This window comes from Enhydra lutris, unplaced genomic scaffold (assembly GCF_002288905.1).
Source record: "Enhydra lutris kenyoni isolate GAN:26980312 unplaced genomic scaffold, ASM228890v2 scaffoldscaffold14, whole genome shotgun sequence".
NCBI classification, from domain to species: domain Eukaryota; kingdom Metazoa; phylum Chordata; class Mammalia; order Carnivora; family Mustelidae; genus Enhydra; species Enhydra lutris.
The window spans coordinates 14015356-14031997 of record NW_019154098.1 but is presented as its reverse complement, the minus strand read 5'-3'; positions in this window follow the sequence as shown (position 1 = coordinate 14031997).

Here is a 16642-nt window from a genome sequence, read left to right as displayed (position 1 = left end):
CATTTAATTAAGGATAAGATGGTACTGTAGACAGAGCTACAGACTTATGTCAGAAGCCAGAGTTAGTTTTAGCTCCTCCACCGGGACAAAAGTAAATTACTTCACCTCTCTGAATTTCAGCTTCTTTACCTGAGAAAATAAACCCAAGATACATACATATTTTTTGACCCCCATGCTAACTTTCAGCCATACAATTATGTGACCATATGCCAGGAGATTTTTGGAAGACGTGCCTGAACTGGGTCAGGGGTTGGACTGATGACCTTACAGGTCTCATCCAGCTCAAAGATTCTATGACACAGACACAGCAGGACACATCTTGTGTAGAAAGTAACTCTAAGACAACTGATTTTTCAGAGACTCCTGCAGGGAGGGGAAGTCCTCTGAGAGCAAACAAAGGCACCAGTAGCTTTGGGTCAAACCCTGCTTCTGATTCAGGCCAAAGGCAACTTGAATGCCACAAAGAACATCAAAGGACAGAATCTGGCCCTGGAACAAGAAGACGGATGGAGGGGAAGTCATGATCTGCAGTAAAACAAATAAATAATCTTTAAAATCACATCTGCAGACGGTCTAATGTTTTTAAATGCTTTCCAATAAGCTTCCCTGGTAGTTTGCCACAAAGCCTGTCCAAGAGGATTTACAACAGATGGAGTCAGGGAATTGCAACCCAGCCCTGATGCTGCTACTAACCATCTGGGTGACCTTGGGCACATCATTTCACCCCTGTGGCCTATACAGGGTTTCTCATTTCAAAGACAGGGGACAGAATTAAATGACTTCTGACCTCCATTTTAGCTTCAGAATCTTACCACCTCAGCCCAAGCACTGAACATGGATTCTCAAAAGCATAGTGATTAGTTTTATGCTAAAAAGCAGACATTTACAGGATTCTGCAAAAGAACCCAAATTTAAATTTAAATCCTAGCCTTGGGAGAAGGAAGGGTAAGGAAGGAAGAAAGAGGAAAACAGGAAGTGTTACAAAAGCTGATATGTTTTCTCCTTAAACCATTTCCTCATTGTTTCCCCCTGTTGATACACCTTCTCAAAATCAACCATAACCAATGTCCTTGTAAATGACCCCACTCTAGCCAAAGATGTACAAGTCAGGCTTAGAGCTATTACTATCTTTCTGTGCTTAGGCAGAGCTGCAGGGTTGGGCCTCCCAGGCATGAAACCCAAATCCTAAAATAATGTTTAGGACAGTTAATCCCCTTTTGTCTTCAGCTTTCCAGTATAGAGACCCAGCAAGATGGAACACTGAGCTATCTCCCAGATTCCCCATTTTAGGGCAGGTCTTGAAATAGTTTATGATGTAACTGTTTCCATTGCATTTCTTTTTTCAGACCCCTTCCTATATAAGCCAAAGTTGTGAGAACAAGAACTTTTAGTTTTTTGAGGAAAAACCCAAATGAAAATCAAAAAGGAGGAAGGGTTTACATTTACCAGAAGTTAAAAGGTGTTCTGAGTTTGAACTTCAACAAGTTTAAAATTTTACCAAGATCTATCTTCCACCTGCTCCCCAGTCACCATATAAATACGGGGATAACTATGTCCATGGGATTATTTTGAGTTTCTAGACCCTGGCATGTATTTGCCAGGGAAGAATGGAAGAGAATTATAAAGACAATAAAGTGTACTCAAAGAGCTAACTATAAATAATTCCATCTATTCGCAGAATATGCTAAAGCAGTGTTTTCCAGAGTATGGTATACACACATACGGCAGTATACAATATAAAAACAATTGAAAGCAAGACATGCGTGTGATACATGATACATTGACTATTCTTACCACTTGCTCATGGGTATCCCTATTCTTAGAGTCCTGTCCCAAGAAGAGAGTCTGTGAAACTTAATGTGATGAGGACACATATTCCATCACCTCAATGATCTGCCCACTTCCAGATGGGTCCCCTTGCTTACCTGCTGCAGTGTCACCCTGGCAACTCCCATCCCTCAAGTCTTATTCAACATCCCTCACCACCTTTCATCAGCATCCTTTCCTTTAACTTTCTCAATAATCTTGTGGTCCCCAACCAACCTTATGTCTCCTCAAGTACCCCCAGTCCCTCAACCCTGACCCTTATATGACCTCTTTAAACCAAACCTTTCTCTAACTTCCTAGCTCTTCTTTCTCAGTCCCAGCCTCTCCCTACCAATAGAGCCATTACCCTACCAGTACCTCACCTTACCATTCATTATAAGTCACTGACACCACAGTTCTCTCTTTCTCCCTACCTCAATCCTCCTTTTCAGGTTAGGTTTCTCTTTCAGGAGATCAACCCACTGCCTCAGGTTTTCCTCTTTCTTACTCATTCTATCTGCCTATTTTTGGACCCAACACCCTGGAAAACTCATGCCCAAGCCTGAGACTCACACCTGTCTGTTCTTCCCTAGCATACACATTGAACAACTCTCACTTTCTGAGCTGAGATTCTTCCTAGATTTCCCTCTGTCTTTATTTCCTTTCCATTAATTCCCCTTTATAGATAAATTAATTTATATTTTTAAAGTAAGTTGTCTTAAAGAAAAAAAAATACTAGATATTAAGTAATAATGCACAATAATATAGATATATCTCAAAGTTTGATGATTATAAATGAATGATAGACTGACAAAGACTACTGTAGAATTTCAGAATATTTTCTCACATTTTTTTTTCATTTGTCCTTGTGACATCCAGTAACAGCAGGGAGGATGCGAGTAATTAACCCACTGTTGAGATGAGGAAGCAAAGATGGAGAATGGTTGGAAAAATTACCCAAGATCAACAACAAGTAGCTGGTAGATCCAGGACTAAAATGAAAGCCCACTGACTTCAGGTTCCCTGCTCTTTACACTTCCTGATGGTGACACTCTTCCCTTGCATATACACTTAATTATAAATCCTTCTTAATTCAAGATGCACAATGGAGACCTTAGGAGATAGTATTTGCTAGGAGTAAAATGAAGAGGAATTTTAAAAAATTTACCTCAGGTACTTTGAATGTATGTCAAATTAAGAAAAAGTATGATCTATAGCCAAGGAAAAGACAACAAATCACTGGAATATAAATAAGGTTCCCTTACAGAAAGTGGCAGAAATATGGAACAGAAATATAACTCGAGGAAAATGAAATAAGACTCTTGCATTTTCAAATATCAGATGTTTGAAAAGAGAAGTTGCTAAAAGATGGGTAATGCAGATTGTGAGTGGAGTCAGTTTCCAGGAACATCATGGTCACACATACCAGGCTCCAATACATACTGAGACAGCAGGCTGGTGGGGAGAAGGGAATGGGGTGAGCCAGGCATTGAATGAGCTTTAACCACTGCCTCAGCTGTAGATTTGGACCCAAAGGAGAATGGGCATATACAGATGGCCTGAGACAAAACTTGGTGTTAAGCCTGAACTTTATGGAATGTCTTCTTGCATCATGATGAAGAGTACAGGTGAAGTAAGCAGAACTGACTCATGCTTAAATCTCAGCACTCTCACCTGCTTTCCAGGTGTATTAGTGATGTGTCTAACATCCTTGTATCTCCTTTCTTCACCTTTAAAAAGGTGGCAAGAACAGTACCTGTCTTCTAGAACTGGTGCAAGAACAGGGTGAGACAATTCTTCTAAGAATATTACAACAGAAAAAGTCCAGTTAGTTGCAACAGAGGAATAAAACAATCATCTAAAAAGGATAAATAATTAGAATGAAATTGGGCTTACGAACAACATTCAAGACTGCAAGTTGATGGATAATAAAACCCTCAAACACCAGGGCAAATATGGCTTCAACCTAGAATACCACAACCCTCTAAATTATCAGTCAAGTGTATGAGGAGATAAAGATATTTTTAGTCATTCAAGGTCCCAAAATATTGCCTACCAAACAGCTTTCCTCAGAAAGCTGTTGGAACCCATACTCCGTCAAAGTAAGGGAATCAGACAGGGAAAAGATCCAAGAAACAGGAGATCCAACTTAGCAGAGAAAAGGAGGTAATTCCAAGATGCTGCTAAAGACAAGCTCCAAGGTCACTGTGGTGCAGCCAGTGTGCAGAGCAACAAAATGAGACAGAAGTAAGAAAAAAAGGACTACAGGAGGATGCTTCCAAGGGAGAAAAAACAAAAAAAATGACAGATTATTGACAATAATATGCAGAGTTTTGCCACCTGGAAGAGAGTTTGTAGATGCATTTGTGACAGTTACATGGAATAAATGAAAAAGTAGGGCAATTTTTTATCTCCTGAAACACACACCAAAATGGAAAAAAGAAAGCGAAGATATTATAAAACACACTGTGTGGCTCAGCAATGAGGAATATATCATATATACAAATTTAAACAGTGAATATTGGTATAGCAGAACCAGGGGAAGGAGAAGTGTTTAGGATTGTGGTATGGAAAGAGACCTAATCCCTTATCTTCCAAATAGGAAGACAAAGACACATATCCAAAAATGTAAAACCAAGCAATTATAATATGAACATGGTATAAGAAAATGAGATAAAGAGTAGAAAAACTGGTCAGATCATTTTAAAAATAGTGGCCTCTGAGTTTTATAATAAGCTTTATAATACTATATGAATTTTTAAATTCTATACATGCATTGTTTGAATTTTTTAAAGAAAATGAAAAATAGCAAACAGAGTTTCTGGCATAGAGATAATAGTCTCTAAATATTAGCTAGTATTACTGTTAACATTTTTCAGGAGATAAGTTCCAGAATTAGCTGGGCATTGTCAGGCGAACTGGTAATCCGGAATCTAGTATTTGCCCAGCTTTTAGTGGTAAACTGTCAGAAGACAGAGACCATGTCTCTCATCCTTTATGGTTTACCACTGTTCCCTACCCTGCTTCAATCTAGCAGAGAGCTGGTACAAATAGATAATCAAAATATTGTCATGGAATGAATGAACAAAAGGATGAATGAATGAGAAATATAATATTCAGTTGCTAACATACAGTTAACTCAGTCTACAGGTACAGAAAATAAAGTTGGATACATTTAAAGTGTTGATTCTGACTAGATCTTAATTCACTCATTTATGGACCAAGCACAAGAGTCAATGACCATTATAATTCTCTTCCTTGACATTAATTTTAATGAGCATTGTAGTTCATGTATTATGTCTCAACAACTTGTGTTCACCACCTCCCCACCCCTTAGAATCTTGAATTTCCAAGAAGTTATTTTATAGAGACCTGGAATGGGATGATGACAAAGAAAGGTGGGCAGGAAGAAATATATATAAACTATTCAAAACTATCTAAAAAGAAAAATGAAACACAATTTCACCTCTCAGAAATATGATAAACAGGGCCTGTAACATTTCCCAGGAACAACCTCCAAGGGAAAAGGACACTAGGGCATTCTCAATCCACCATGTGCTGTACCATGTCATGTCACAGGCTGACAAATATGACATCCCTGAGCTCTTGTTGCCTGCAGAAGTCATAAAGACACCAGGTGGGAGTTTTGGCACAAACTAGCTTTCTAAAGCATGCATCTTATAAAAATGAGGGTTTAATTCATATGTTAGATACTTTCTGCCTTCCTTTTGAGATCTATTCTCCATACATTTTTCAACCCGCTAACCTGGCCAATATGGTTGCAAACTCTTCACCATCTGGCTTCTGGTTGTGAGATGCAAGAGGTCACGGACATAGGAAGTATGCTCAGGCTACTGATTCCCAGCCTGCACCCCCACACACCCACTTCTTTCTGCTCCATTGGCTCTATTCCTTTACTGAAGCAGATTTCTCTATTGAAATCTTCTTTCTGGATGCAGGTAATTTCTCCTTCCCCTTGCTCTTCAGACACAAAGTTCTTGACAACTCATTGTTGTTGTCAATCCTTGAGATACTGCATTTTTTCCTGTTCATTTCTCCAACGCTTTGCATGGAGTCACTTTATAAAACTCTCCCTCTACTCACCCAGGGTAAGTTTGGTGTCTGTCTCCTGCATTACTAATATACACTTGATTTGTATAATGATTGCATAGTCAACAAAAGCTACCAGGACTTATCAGATTGGGGGATTGTCAATAAATGCAACTTTTCATGAACCCCTATTCCTCTGATGGGGGAGCAGGAGGAGGGAGGGAGACTTGCTTGAATTAGGACTTATCACATTCTGCCAATCCATAATGAAGTCCTTCCATGTACCAGAAAGCCCAAAGTTGTGGAAAGATAAATGGAGTTAAGGTCAATGATGTTAGTCTCTGGAGGGCAAATGCTGGAGAAAATAACCTAGCGAGAGAGGAATAATAATAAGCAAGTGGGATGTATAAATCAAGATTTGGGAGAGATGTAATTGCTGGAAATAACAAAGACTAGAACATGGGCATGTGATTAGGTGGCTGAGGTGGGGCAGAGGAAAAAATAGTCAGACCTAAGTCTGCCAAAGTCTGAATGAGCACAGTCATAGATGACCCAACTTCATGGATGCTGAATTTGCTAAGGATGTTATAAAGCAGAAAGGAGGAGAGGAATAGGTAAGCCAAATATTCAAGTCATCGATGAATTAATAACAATAAAAAATAGCAGACATTATTATGTCACTTATACTATGCCAAACATCATTTAGAGTACTCTCCAACTACCTTATCCCCATTTTAAAGATAAGAAACCAAGTCCCAAGGACATTAACTAACCTGCTCTAAGTCTCACAAATAAAAAATGGACAGAGCTTGGATCCTACCCAGGCAATCTGATTCCAAAGTCTATGTCTCTAACCACAAATTTCCTCTTCTGCTCTAAAAAACAAAAGTAAAATGATAAAATATATAATTAAGGCTAACACTTTGGATGCACTTCCTCTGTATTTCTGTACCTTTGTACTCTTCAGCCAGGTACTTTTGGGTACTTTTGATATGCTTCAAAGCAGCTGGGATTTTTGAAGTAGGAAAACACACCATGTGGAAAAGGAATAATCACATCACCTTCAGGCCCTAAGTTGTGGGGTATGAACATGAAACAGCCACCATTGGAAGCCTTTCAGGGTAAGCTGCTTCACCAGGGGACAAAAGACTTTGCTTAGTTCAAGAAGGTGATAGGACCTTTCAGAAAGAAAGTTTGGAACATAGGGGATATGTTCATGGCTCACTGTGAATTCCAGGAAACCACGGGGGTTTCAGAGGGCAGGAAGAGGTAGGGATAGAGTCAGATTTGGGAAGCCTAGAGGCATGTTCATTGATAAAGTATTAGCTGTGAGCCTTGACTTCTGATTGTGTCTAAGAAGGAAAGGATGGAAGGTGAGAGTCCTAGAGGTCTGGGAGCATCTGGGAGTGATAGAAATCCTAAGTGGAGGAGGAGCTTTTTAGATTCAAGGAGGCAAGACCCTCAGCGCAAGTGATCTGGTCCACAAATGTGTCTTATTGGTGTGTATAGCCCTAGTGTCTGGCACCCATCATGGTTTACAGAACAGAGCTGGTACCTATATTCCTTACAAGGGAGGATAAGGGGCAGCATTGTGTGGCCCTACCTATATCTCTTACTTCATCCTGAACTACTATCCTCCATGTTTATCTAACTCTAACCACACTGGGCTCCGTTGTATTCTCCAAACACACCAAGCTCCTTTCCGCCTTAAAGTTTGCATATTTACTATCTCACATCTGTCTGGACCCCTTCGCCCCACCGTCAACCAGTTCCTCACATGCCTGGCTCTTTCTTATCACTCACATCACTGTTCAGATATCACCCCTTCATTGACACCTTGCTTGACCCCCAACTTTGACATCTCACCCCAGTCTCAATCCCATCCTCCTACTTTATTCCCTTCATAGCACATATCACTTATTGCTTATTTGTTTATTAATGTGCATGGTACTTGGTTTTTGTATATTTTCTTTCTCTCTGCACTAGAATGCCCATGAAGGCAGAAGAATAATCTGCTTGCCTTGTCTTTATGCCCTAGCACTTAAAGTAAGTTAATATTCATTGAAAAAAAAAAAGACAAAAAAGTTTATTTAAACACTTTCAAAATTTGAGTAAGATATGTATCAGAAAAGCCCTCATAATTCATGAAGCATTCTAAAGCTCAGCAAGATCAAGACTTGGCTCAGTATCCCCAAGCCAGCTCATCATGCTTCATCTGCAACTAAGTGTGTGGGTTCAGTGGCCGAAACTGAATGGCTCATAAGGGGAGTAAGCAAATATTTGGCAGGTCCATTTGTCAGAGTCATTGCCACTTGATTAAAAAACAATTAATTATGGGAATTAAGGGGAGAGTATGGCCTGCATGTCCCAGGGCCACCTTTTTCTGAATGACTCGTGTGGCCCAGGGCAAGTCAGGACATAAAAATAAAAATAAACCATGTGCTCTGAAGCCACAGCGAGGCTTTGACAATAAAACTGATGAGATGGCAGATCAGAGATAAGGTGACCTGAATGGAGAAGATTTGAAAAAGCATGCCTTTGAACTTCAAAATGAACAGAGGAAGAAACAGATTATTAGAATTAAAAGGAAAATAAATAAAGAAAAAAAAAAAAAAAGAAAGAAAGGAAAAAAAAAAAACCAGCATTAGGTTAAAGAAAGATAAGATTTACTGCCCTGGGAAAACCAAGGAGAACTTGTGCAAATTGCTGTTATGGGATGAAGCAATTGCGATGAGCCCTTTCCAGCTCCGAATAGAGGGTAGTAGTTTGAAAGCAAAGGGGGCTTTGTGTCTTCCATTTGGTTCATTCATTTTTTTTTTTTTTTAATTTTCTGGTCAATTTGACCTTTGAGTCTTACTGTAGTGATTTCTGACCTAGTTGTGGCATGGAAGCCTGAAGCTCTCTAAAATAAAACTCATTTGATTACAGTGCTTAGCCACTATGAAATTCCTTCACTTTTCCCTTACTTTTCAAAACATTTTCCCACCTCAGTTAAACCAGACTAGTCTTTTCAATTCATGACTACAAATAATAGCTGTATTGTTTTAGTACCGTCCAAGACTAGGAAGTGAGTTTAGCAATCATCCAGTTAGTTCCTGGCTCTGAGGAAAGTCAGCCCCATAATAATGAGAAAACTAAGTCAAGAGCACAGCTAGAGACAGGTAGAGGGCAGGGAATCCCGAGTGTGGGTCAGGAGAACCTGAGCTTGAGTCCACCTCCACTATGTGCTAGCTGTGTGACAGTCACCATAGCTTCTATACCTACAACAAACCAGACTATTTGTCTGACTGAAACAGTCCTCATATATAATATGGTGAGAATTCCATAATTTCCACAGGTCTATCATGTACAAATGCTCTATTGGGACCTGGAGATTTAGTACAGATACAACACAAAATAGACACATGGATTTCACCCTCTCTCCATAAGTTCATAACTATGATTATCTTATTATCCAAGAACTCAGATACTCTAAGCAGGGGTTTTGGGGAGGAAACAGAGAGCAATTTCTCCTACCCACAGCTAAGGCTATGAAGACCCTACACCAAGAGGAGCAGTAGACATATGTCTAGGTCCATGTTTTAGGGCCTGCTGAAAAGAAAAGGCTTCTTAGCTCTCCTTGCTCCATACTTTAAAGTTCTAGGTACAGACAGTTCTTTCCATACCTTGGTATGCAATATTCTGGAACACTGTCTCCTACTCAGTAGAAGTTATCAAGGACCTTCCCAACCTTTTCCATGCCATGGCACACACAGCAAATGCAGCCTTTTAGCACCCTATGGCCTAACACAGGGGTTGGCAACTTTTTCTGTAAAATGCTAGAGAGTAAATATGTTTGACTGGGTGGGCCTTCTGGGCTCTGCTGCAACTACTCAACTCTACTAGCGTAGCTTGAGAACAGCCTCAGGCAACATGGAAATGGATAGGCATGGCCATGTTCCAATAAAACCTGATTCACAAAAACAGATCCTGGATGGATTTGGCTCACTGACCATAGTTTGCCAGCCCCTGGCCTAACACAAAGTAAAATGTCAATAAATACTATTTATTAGTCATTCATTAAGCCAAAAAATATTTGCTGAGTACTATTTGTCAGGCCCCTTCCTGGGTGCCAGGGCAAAGGGCATATGTAAAAGGACATGGTTCTTACCCTCACTGAGTTTACAGTCTACTGTCTGATTAAGTAGGTACAAAGCAATATTAAAGAAACAAATGTGATTTTGAGCTAAGGAAAAACCAAGTTCTCAGCTCTTCTGACATCAAAGCTTAAGTTTTAATATTGTTTATAAGCTACTTTGGGGTAAAAAAAAAAAAAAAACTTTATTACTATTAATTCTTATTGCCAGGCACAGTTCTGGGCACACATTAATCACTTCACTAAAAACATACTGATGTTTATCTTACATTAGGGGTTTTGGGTCCTCATGGAGACTCTTGCATATCTCTGCCTTTTCCAATCTCTACAAATTTTCTCTCTGCAGATGTAGTAAGAATTGGTAGGCTAATTGACATGCCTAATTTTGTCTTTAGGCTCAAGGTCATGGATGATATTAAAGCAACTTGTTCAAATTCCAAATCTCAAATGACCTCCAGAAAATTTGTGGATGAAAAGTGGGAAATCATCCAAAAGACTCATCCTAACCTAGGTGCCCCCAAAAGAAGTGCACCCTGGACAAGGTCTTGCAGGGAGTTTATTGTGAAGAAGTGATCCCAAAGAACAGAAGAGGGATTGTGAAGGATGAAATAGGGAATGAAGAAAAGCTTGGCCAGGTGCACTGTCCAGGAGATCACCACATGGACAATTGGGGCTCATCCCCCTAGGACCGTCTGGGGAACCTTATAAAATATACCACATAATGGCTGTCTAAGAGACAAATGAGAGGTATATTTATCTACCTGCTCCCATTGCCTATTGATCAAAGTTTGTCCCAGGAGGTGCTACCCCTCCTATTCTCAAGGCTGCATATACTTCAGAATGTCTGAGCAGGTTCCTTTAGGTACCTTACATTGGCCATGTCATAGAAACTCCAGGGAGAACACAAGAGTTAGAGAATGCAGCTGAGGCCAGATGCTGTTAGATTTGACCTGCATGGTAGCCGGTTCTGCAGCAGTGGGTAGAATAGAAAAGGTAGACCAAGAGGATATCAGGTGGGCAAAAGAGATGTTAAGTCCAGCCAGGTACTTATATTAAGCCAAAATATAGCAGGTGCACAGAAGAAAGGTGGGCTCTAGACACAGTGAATATCCAGTCATTTGTCTAGTATAACCAGTTCTTACCTCTAACCTCCCTCTTCTGACGCAGATACTGGCAATAACTCACCTTTGGTAGCACTTGCATGGCACTTTTATGAACATTTGACTGTCAGAAATCTTGTGTTTTACCTAAAGACTAAATCATCATTCTTCCCTTTTCTCAGATAAGGAAACCAAGCTTAAATAAGAGAATGAATCATCTAAGGAAGCACTATCCAACAAAACTCTTGGCAATGATGGCAGTATTGTGTTCATCACTCAGTGCAGTAACCATTAGCCACAGGTAGCCCATGAACACTTGAAATACAGCTTCTAGGACCAAATAATTGAATTTTAAGTTTTATTTCATTTTAATTAATTCCGATTTAAATTTAAATGGTTTCACATGGATGGTGCAACCATATTGAAAAAAGCTGCCACAGACACGAAAACATGTATTTTTTACATTGTATTTGAAATATTTTTCACTGGAAGTTCTGTGAAAGAAATCTGTTGACTTCCCTCATATTTCATTTTTGTTTACATATGTAGCGCTAAGTTAAAACTATTTCACATGCATTCTTGCTATCACCTGGTGGTTTTCCAGTGCTAACTGTGATGTATAAAGGAAGGACTCACTCAAAATAGCACTGAATAACTAACGTGGGCTGAAGCACCCAGAATCTTCACAGGAACAGAACAAAGAACAGCTTCTCCCTTCCCTCTACCCACCTTGCTTCTTGCCTTCAGTTTGCACTTGGACACAAGACCATGTTGTGCTTCCGTGCATAGAGGGGAAAAAAACAAACAAACAAAAAAAAACCCAAAAAAACAAACAAACAAAAAAAAACCCTTCATGCCTAAAATTACGGTAGTGCCTTGGGGAACAATGCACCTAAGATCCATTTGTACAAGGCAAGATGCCTAATTTGGGGACATCTATGCCTAATAAATAGCAGATTTGACCATGTCAAACCTTCAGAGTTTTAATTCCATGACTTTTTACTTCATATCTTACCACTTCCTATTTCAAGTATGATAAGTATGTCAAATCCAAGTACATTCAATAAATGATTCAAGAGCTACTAAGTTACAGTACAATTGTGCTTAAATATTTATGTGTTGTTTGGAGGGAAAGAGGCATTTTAAATCTAAGACAGTCACACATCATCCACTCTGAATTGTTAGAACGAGGCACCTCTCCTTCATGTATTTTTCAGAAAACAAGCTATGGTAACCTTTAAAGACTACAGTTTCTAAAATCCTATCCACTTTTGCTGGAAATATTTCTGAAACACTTTCCTCCTTCTTATGCAGAATACAAACATTATACTCTTTCATCCATTCACTTATTCTTTCATTCTTTCAACAAATATAAAATAAACATCTCCCTCAGGCCATGCACTGGGAAAGGTTCTGGCTCTGAAGTACACCAAGCAAATAAGTCATTCTGCCCTCAAGGAACTCAACAGTCTTGATCCCCCAGCCTCCCATCCTGCTATTATTACACAGAACAGGATGAATATAAGGCAAATGTGGGATACAATGACACATTCTGGAGCACGGCTTTCCCACGGAAATCCAACAGGAGCAGTTTAGGTGATTTTAAATTTCTCAGAAGCCATGTTTAAAAAAAAAAAAAAAGGGAAACAGCTGCAATTAATTTTAATAATATATCTTAACCTAATATATCCTGAAGTTATCATTTCAATTAGATTAAATATTTAAAAACTGTTCATGATGTATTTTTCATTCTTTTTCATAATATTCAGAGTTCCATGTATATTTCACATATATAGCACATCTCAATTCGGATCAGCCACATTTCAGATGCTTAATAGCCACATGTGGCCAGTGCCTTCTGCACTGGATGTCAAAATGCTCAAGCTCATAAAGTATGAATGATTAATTGCCCCTTCATTAAGTGGAAGTAGGCATTTAAATATTTTAACTCCATATGTCTGCTTGTCCTAGTTTCTGATTTTGCCTTCTTACTCTCAGCCAGCCTGTTTTCCTTTCTTTTCATTACAAATCTGCTATCTCTACCAAAAGCCAGTGTCTCCTGTTACTCATTTATTCTTATAATCTGATACAATCAAATTTCCTAAAATTGATAATAAGATAACCCTGTCTAAAACAGGGCTCTGTTTCTTAGAACCCTGAGTAAGATTTAAAGAGACATTTTGTGACCAAAGCATCTGAGTAGTAATATATGACATTTCTAACACAGATTTGACTTCCTAAGATGAATTTCACTTCTCTCTTCCAGGCTTCTTTTGGATCATTGGTTCCCAAAATGTGGTCCTCGGACCAGTAACACCAGAATCACCTGGGGAGTTGTTCAAAAGGTGGTGTCTTGTTCCCCACTCCAGACCTACTAAATCAGAAACTCTGGAGATGAGTCTAACAATCTTTGTTTCAACAAGTCCTCTGGGTGATTCTGGCACCTGTTAACATCTGAAAACCATTATTCTAGAAAAAACAGACTGTTATACACATGGACTTGACATGGATAAGTACTCCTTTGTTTCTTTTAAATTCAGTGTTCTAATTAATTGGAGAAGTATTAAAAAACATTATTTTTTCTTTAAAACCTGGTACTAAAAGTTGTGCTGGTAAATATTTGTATTAACTTCCCATTGTTGCTGTTATAAATTTCTTTAAATATATGCACACAACACAAATTTAATTTTTTAACTCTTTGATTCTGTTTTATGTTCTTTTTTTTCATCATTTTTCATCACTCTTTAATCCCATCCCCTATTTCCCATCATCTCCCTTCTGGTAACCATCCTCTCCAGGACACCTGTGTCCTGGTAACCCTCTCTGTTTTTTTAGCCTTTGCTCATCTCTGCTCTTTCTTAAGTTCCACATACGAGTGACATCATATGGTATTTGTCTTTCTCTGACTGGCTTAATTCACTTACTTTATATTCTCTATCTCTGCCCATGTCATTGCAAAATGCAAGATTTCATTCTTTTTTATGGTTGAATTATATTCCCTAGTATAGTTACACCACATCTTCTTTATCCATTCATTTATCCATGGACACTTGGCCTGTTTCCATAGTTTGGCTATTGTAAATAATGCTTCAATAAACATAGGAGTGCATGTACCCCTTTGAATTAGCGTTTTCTGTATTTTTCAAACATATAAGAAGTAGTGCAAATTCCTGAATTGTAGGGTAGTTCTGTTTTTAATTTTTTGAGGAGCCTCCATACAGTTTCCCACAGTGGTGACACTAATTTGCATTCCACCAACAATGCAAAGAGTTTCCTTTTTCTCCACATCCTTGCCAACATTTGTTGTTTCTTGTGTTGTTGATTTTAGTCATGCTGACAGGTGTGAGGTGATATCTCATTATAGTTTTGATTTGCATTTCCCCGATGATGAGTGATGTCGAGCATTTTATTGTGTCTTTTGGCTATCTGTTTGTCCTCTTTGGAGAAATGTCTGTTCATGTCTTCTGCCCATTTTTTAATTGGACTGTTTGTTTTGGGGGTCCTGAGTTTTATTAGTCCCTTATATATTTTGGATACTAATGCTTTATCACATATGTCATTTGAAAATATATTTTCCTTTTCACTAGGTTGTCTTTTAGTTTTGTTGATTGTTTCCTTTGCTGGGCAGAAACTTTTTACTTTGATGTAGACCCAATAGTTTATTTTTGCTTTTATTTCCCTTGCCTCTGGAGATATATCTAGAAAAATGTTGTTATAGCTGATGTCAGAGAGATTACTGCCTGTACTCCCTTCAAGGACTTTTATGGTTTCAGATCTCACATGAAGGTCTTTTATCCATTTTGAGTTTAGTTTTGTGTATGGTGAAAGAAGGTGGTCCAGTTTCATTCCTTTGCATGTGGCTGTCCAGTTTTCCCAACACCATTTGTTGAAGACGCCGTCTTTTTCCCATTGTATATTCATTTCTCCTTTGTCAAAGATTAATTGACCATATTATTGTGGGTTTATTTCTGAAATTGCGATACCTCCAGTTTTGTTTTTTCCTTTTTCAAGATTGATTTGGCTGTTTGAGTTCTTTTGTGGTTCCATACAAATTTTAGGATTATTTGTTCTAGTTCTGTGAAAAATGCTGTTGGCATTTTGATAGGGATTGCATTAAACCTGTAGATTGCTTTGGGTAGTACAGACATTTTAACAATAAATGTTCTTCCAACCCATGAGTATGGAACATCTTTGCATTTCTTTGCATCATCTTGAATTTCTTTCATCAGTGTTTTATTGTTTTCAGAGTATAGGTTTTTTGCCTCTGTTTAGGTTCATTCTTAGATATTTTATTGTTTCTGGTGCAATTATAAATGGGATTGTTTTCCTAATTTCACTTCTGCTGCTTCATTATTAGTGTATAGGAATACAAAGGTTTCTGTACATTGATTTTTGTGTTCTGCTACTTTCCTGAAATCATTTGTCAGTTCTAGCAAATTTTTGGTGGACTCTTTTCTATATATTGTATCATGTCTTCTGCAAATAAGGAGAATTTTACTTCTTCCTTACCAATTTGGATGCCTTTTATTTCTTTTTGTTTAATTGCTGGGGCTACAACTTCCAGTAGTGTGTTGAATAAAGTGGTGAGAGTAGACATCGTTGTCTTGTTCCTGAAAAACCATTTTTTGCCATTGGGTATGATATTGGTTTGGGCTTTTCACACGAAGACTTTATTATGTTGAGGTATGTTCCCTTTAGACCTACTTTGCAGAGGTTTTTTTTTTTTTCTTTTAATCATGAATGGATGTTGTGCTTTGTCAAATACTTTTTCTGCATCTATTGAAATGATCGTATGGTTTTATCCTTTCTCTTGTTGATGTGATGCATCAGGTTGATTGTTTTGTGAGTATTAAACCACTCTTGCTTCCCAGGAATAAATCCCACCCTATCATGGTGAATGATTTTTTAATATATTGTTGGATTTAGTTTGCTAATATTTTGTTGAGGATTTTTACATCTATATTCATGAGAAATATTGGTCTGTAGTTCTCTTTTTTGTTGTTGTGTTTTTATCTGGTTTTGGTATCAGGGTGATACTGGCCTTATAGAATGAGTTTGGAAGTTTTCCTTCCTCTGGCATTTTTTGGAATAATTTGAGAAGAATGGATATTAACTCTACTTTAAATGTTTAGTAGAATTTATCTGTGATGACATCTTGTCCTGGAGTTTTGTTTTTTGGTGAGTTTTTTTTTTTTTCTTTAATTGATCAATTTCATTGCTGATGATTGGTCTGTTCAAATTTTCTATTTCTTCCTGCTTTAGTCTTGGTAGGTTATATGTTTCTAGGAATTTATGCATTCTCTTAGGTTGTCTAATTTGCTGGCATAAAGGTTTTCATAATATTTTGTTACAGTTGTTTGTATTTCTGTGCTGTTGGTTGCTGTTTTTCCTCTTTCATTAGTAATTTTATTTGGGTCCTCTCTCTTTTGTTTTTCATAAGTCTTGCTGGAGGTATATCAATTTTGTTGTTGTTTTCAAAGAACCAGTTCCTGGTTTAATTAATCTGTTCTTTTAGGGTTTTTTAAGTTTCTATTTCATTTATTTCTACTCT